Below are 5,948 nucleotides of genomic sequence, written 5' to 3'. Positions count from 1 at the left end.
ATATTGTATACGTGAATCTAATTTGCACTGTATGTTAACTAACTGGAATTTAAATAAAAACTTACAAAAAAAGCAACAATAGTAGGAGACTTTAATACTTACGTACATCAATGAATAGATCATCCAAATAGAAAATACACAAGAAAACAGTGGCTGTGAATGACAAATTGGAACAGATGGAACTAACAGATTCAGAACTTTCTATCCTCAAACAGCAGAATACACATTCTTTTCGAGTACGCATAAGACATTCTCCAGAATAGATCACTTGTTAGGCCACAAAACAAGAACAACAATCCCAAAAATACTAAAGTCATACCATGCATCATTTCTAACCACATTGTTGTGAAATTGGATATCAACCACAAAAATATCTAAAAGATCACAAAAATATGGAGGTTAAATAATATTCTCCTAAACAACGAAAACAAAGATGAAATAATGAAAATATTTGAATACAAATGAAAATAACACAACAGCCCAAAGTTTTTGGGATGTAGCAAAACTCTTCTAAGTGGGAATTTAGAGCAATAAAGGCCTATCAAAAAGCAAGAAAAACCTCAAATGAACAACCTTACCTTACAAAATGAACCTAGAAAAAGAAAAGCAAATAAAACCTAGAACTAGTACAAGGAAGGACATACAAAGATTAGATCTGAAATGAACACATTAGAAACAAAACAATAGAAGAAATCAAGGAAATTAGGAACTCATTCTTTGAAAGACCTGCAAAATTGATGAACTATTAGACTCATCAGAAACAAAAAAGAAAGATAAAGAGACAGGACACAGATAAATCAGAAATCAAAGGAGAAATGACAACCAACACCATGCAAATACAAAGTATTATAGGAGGGTAGTATGAAAAATTATATGCCAATGAGTTAGAGAATCTAACAGAAATGGATAAATTCCTATAAACATACATACTCCCAAATTAAATGAGGAAGAAATCAAAAATTTGAGTAGACCCACTACCAGCAATGAAATTGACTCAGTGATCAAAATACTCCCAGCAAACAGAAATCCAGAGCCAGATGACATTAAAGGTAAATTCAAGGGATGCCTGGGTGGCTCAGTTGGTTAAACACCTGCCTTCAACTCAGGTTATGATCTCAGGGTCCTGGGATCAAGCCCCGAGTCAGTCTCCCTGTTCATTGGGGAACCTGCTTTTCCCTCTCCCTCTGGCTGCCACTCCCCCTGCTTATTCTCTCCCTTTCTCTGTCAAATAAATAAAGATATTTTTTTAATTTTTTAAAATTTTATTATGTTATGTTTGTCACCATACAATATATCACTAGTTTTTGATGTGGTGATCCATGATCCATTGTTTTCATATAACAAAGACTGCTCCATGCAGTACATGCCCTCCTTAATACCCATCACCGGGCTAACGAATCCCCCCTCCCCACTCCCATCTAAAACCCTGTTTGTTTCTCAGAGTCCATTGTCTCTCATGGTTCATCTCTCCCTCCGATTCCCCCCCCTTCATTTTTCCATTCCTTCTCCTAATGTCCTCCATGCTATTCCTTATGTTCCACAAATAAGTGAAACCATATGATAATTGACTTTCTCTGCTTGAATTATTTCACTTAGCATAATCTCCTCCAGTCCCATCCATGTTGATGTAAAAGTTGGGTATTCATCCTTTCTGATGGCTGAGTAATATTCCACTGTATATATGGACCACATCTTCTTTATCCATTCATCTGTTGAAGGACATCTTAGCTCTTTCCACAGTTTGGCTATTGTGGACAATGCTGCTATGAACATTGGGGTGCATATGGCCCTTCCTTTCAGTACATATGTGTCTTTGGGGTAAATACCCAGGAGTGCAATTGCTGGGTCATTGGGTAGCTCTATTTTTAAATTTTTGAGGAACCTCTGCACTGTTTTCCAAAGTGGCTGTACCAACTTGCATTCCCACCAACAGTGTAAGAGGGTTCCCCTTTCTCCACAACCTCTCCAACATTTGTTGTTTCTTTCCCTGTCCATTTTTGCCATTCTACCTGGTGTAAGGTGGTATCTTAATGTGGTTTTGATTGAAATTTCCCTGATGGTTAATGATGATGAACATTTTTTCATGTGTCTGTTAGCCATTTGTATGTCTTCTTCAGAGAAGTGTCTGTTCATGTCTTCTGCCCATTTTTTGACTTGATTCTTTGTTTTTGGGGTGTTGAGTTTGAGAAATTCTTTATAGACCTTGGATACCAGCCCTTTATCTGTAGTGTCATTTGCAAATATCTTCTCCCATTCTGTGGGTTGCCTCTTTGTTTTGTTGACTGTTTTCTTTGCTGTGCAGAAGCTTTTTATCTTGAGGAAGTCCCAAAAGTTCATTTTTGCTTTTGTTTCACTAGCTTTTGGAGATATATCTTGAAAGAAGTTGCTGTGGCTGATGTCAAAGAGGTTACTACCTATGTTCTCCTCTAGGATTTTGATGAATTCCTGCCTCACATTGAGGTCTTTCATCCACTTTGAGTTTATCTTTGTGTATGGTGTTAGAGAATGGTCGAGTTTCATTCTTCTGCATGTGGCTGTCCAATTTTCTCAGCACCTTTTATTGAAGAGACTGTCTTTTCCATTGCGTGTTTTTTCCTGCTTTGTCAAAGATTATTTGACCATAGAGTTGAGGGTCCATATCTGGGTTCTCTATTCTGCTCCATTGGTCTATATGTCTGTTTTTGTGCCAGTACCATGCTGTCTTGGGTGATCACAGCTTTGTAATACAGCTTGAAATCGGGCAATGTGATGCCCCCAGCTTTGTTTTTCTTTTTCAACATTTCCTTGGTATTTCAGGGTCTTTTCTAAATCCATACAAATTTTAGGATTGTTTGTTCCAGCACTTTGAAAAATGTCATTGGAATTTTGATTGGGATGGCATTGAAGGTGTAGATTGCTCTGGGTAGCATAGACATTTTAACAATGTTTATTCTTCCGATCCATGAGCATGGAATATTTTTCCATCTTTTTGTGTCTTCTTCAATTTCTTTCATGAGTGTTCTGTAGTTCCTAGAGTATAGATCCTTTACCTCTTTGGTTAGGTTTATTCTGAGGTATCTTATGGTTTTTGGTGCTGTTGTAAATGGAATCGTGTCTCTACTTTCTCTTTCTACAGTTGCATTGATTTCTGTGCATTGATTTTGTATCCTGCCACATTACTGATTTGCTGTATGAGTTCTAGTAATTTGGGGGTGGAGTCTTTCGGGTTTTCCACATAAAGTATCATGTCATCTGTGAAAAGAGAGAGTTTCACTTCTTCTTTGCCAATTTGAATACCTTTTATTTCTTTTTGTTGTCTGATTGCTGTTGTTAGGACTTCTAGTACTATGTTGAACAATAGTGGCGAGAGTGGACACCCTTGACGTGTTCCTAATCGTAAGGGAAAGGCTCTCAGCTTTTCCCCATTGAGGATGATATTCGCTGTGGGTTTTTCATAGATGGATTTTATGAACTTGAGGAATGTTCCCTCTATCCCTATACTCTGAAGAGTTTTAATCAGGAAAGGATGCTGTATTTTGTCAAATGCTTTTTCTACATCCATTGAGAGGACCATATGGCTCTTCTCTCTCCTCTTATTAATGTATTCTATCACATTGATTTGCAAATGTTGAACCACCCTTGTATCCTGGGGATAAATCCCACTTGGTCGTGGTGGATGATCCTTTTAATGTATTGTTGGATCCTATTAGCTGGGATTTTGTTGAGGATTTTGGAATCCATATTCATCAGGGATATCGGTCTGAAATTCTCCTTTTTGATGGGGTCTTTGCCTGGTTTCGGGATTAAGGTAATGCTGGCCTCACAGAATGAGTTTGGAAGTTTTCCTTCTGTTTCTATTTTTTGAAACAGCTTCAGTAGAAGAGGTATTATTTCCTCTTTGAATGTTTGGTAGAATTGCCCAGGGAATCCATCAGGCCCTGGACTCGTTTTTTGGGAGGTTTTTGATCACTGCTTCCATCTCCTTACCAGTTTTTGGCCTATTCAGGTTGTCAATTTCTTCCTGTTTCAATCTTGGCAGCTTATAGGTTTTGAGGAAGGCCTCCATTTCATCCAGATTGCTCGGTTTATTGGCATATAGTTGTTGATGATAATTTCTAATAATTGTTTCTATTTCCTTGGTGTTAGTCGTGATCTCTCCCCTTTCATTCATAATTTTATTAATTTGGGTCCTTTCTCTTTTCTTTTGGATAAGTCTGACCAGTGGTTTATCGATCTTATTAATTCTTTCAAAGAACCAACTTCTTGTTTTGTTGATCTGATCTACTGTGTTTCTGTTTTCCAAGTCATTGATCTCTGCTCTCGTCTTTTTTTTTTTAAGATTTTATTTATTTATTTGACAGAGAGATAGAGAGCACAAGTAGGCAGAGCAGGCTAAGGAAGACGGAGAAGCAGGCTCTCCCACTGAGCAGGGAACCCAATGCGGGGCTCGATCCCAGGACTCTGGGATCATGACCTGAGCCGAAGGCAGCCACTTAACCGACTGAGCCACTCAGGCGCCCTGATCTCTGCTCTACCTTTAATTATTTCTCTTCTAATGTGTGGCTTAGGCATCATTTGGTACTTTTTCTCTAGTTCTTTAAGGTGTAGAGTTAGTTGGTGAATTCGGGATTTTTCTGGTTTTTTTTGAGTGAAGCTTGAATGGCTATGTATTTCCCCCTTAGGAGCGCCTTTGCAGTATCCCATAGGTTTTGGACCAATGTGTTTTTGTTCTCATTGATTTCCATGAATTGTTTAAGTTCTTTGATTTCCTGGTTGCCCCAAACGTTCTTGAGCAGAGTGGTCTTTAGCTTCCAAGTGTTTGAATTTCTGCCAAATTTTGTCTTGTGATTGAGTTCCAGTTTTAAAACATTGTGGTCTGACAACATGCAGGGAATAATCTTAATCTTTTGGTATCGGTTGAGACCTGATTTGTGACCCAGTATGTGGTCTATTCTAGAGAAAGTTCCATGCGCGCTCGAGAAGAATGAGTATTCTGTTGTTTTAGAGTGGAATGTTCTGTATATATCTATAAGGTCCATCTCGTCCAGTGTATCATTCAAAGCTCTTGTTTCCTTATTGATTTATGATCTATTGCTGAGAGTGGAGTAATGAGGTCTCTTAAAATTAACATATTTTTATCACTATAACTCTTTATTTTGGTTAACAGTTGCCTCATCTAGATGGCTGCTCCCATGTTGGAGGCATAGATATTTACAATTGTTAGATCTTCTTGTTGGATAGACCCTTTAAGAATGATATAGTGTCCTTCTGTGTCTCTACCTACAGACTTTAGTTTAAAATCTAATTTGTGTGATACAAGAATTGCTACCCCAGCTTTCTTTTGAGGTCTGCTGTCATGGAAGATGAATATCCATCCCGTCCCTTTCAGTCTGGATGTATCTTTAGGTTGAAAATGAGTCTCTTGTAGACAGCATATGGATGGGTCCTGTCTTTTTATCCAATCTGCAACCTTGTTCCATTTTATGGGAGCATTTAGACCATTCACGTTGAGAGTGATTATTGAAAGATATGAATTAATTGTCATCATGTTCCTTGTGAAGACGCTGTTTTTTAGATTGTCCCTGTAAATTTCTGTTGCATATCACTCTTGGGGTCTTTCTCCTTTTATTGAACCCCCTTTAATATTTCTTGCAGGGCCGGCTAAGTGGTCACATATTCTTTCAATTTCTGCCGGTCTTGGAAGCTCCTTGTCTCTCCATCCATTCTAAATGACAGCCTTGCTGGATAAAGTATTCTTAGCTGCATGTTCTTCTCCTTTAGTACCCTGAATATATCTTGCCACGCCTTTCTGGCTTGCCAGGTCTCTGTGGATAGGTCTGACGTTATTCTGATGTTCCTCCCTCTGTACGTAAGGAATCTCTGCCCCCTAACTGCCCTTAAGATGGTTTCCTTGATGATGAGGGGGCGGAGCAAGATGGCGGAGGAGTAGGAGACCTGGATTTCGTCTC

Source organism: Phoca vitulina, unplaced genomic scaffold (genome assembly GCF_004348235.1).
Source record: "Phoca vitulina isolate PV1807 unplaced genomic scaffold, GSC_HSeal_1.0 scaffold87, whole genome shotgun sequence".
NCBI classification, from domain to species: domain Eukaryota; kingdom Metazoa; phylum Chordata; class Mammalia; order Carnivora; family Phocidae; genus Phoca; species Phoca vitulina.
The sequence above is the reverse complement of the archived record's forward strand: the minus strand, read 5'-3'. Positions refer to the sequence as shown.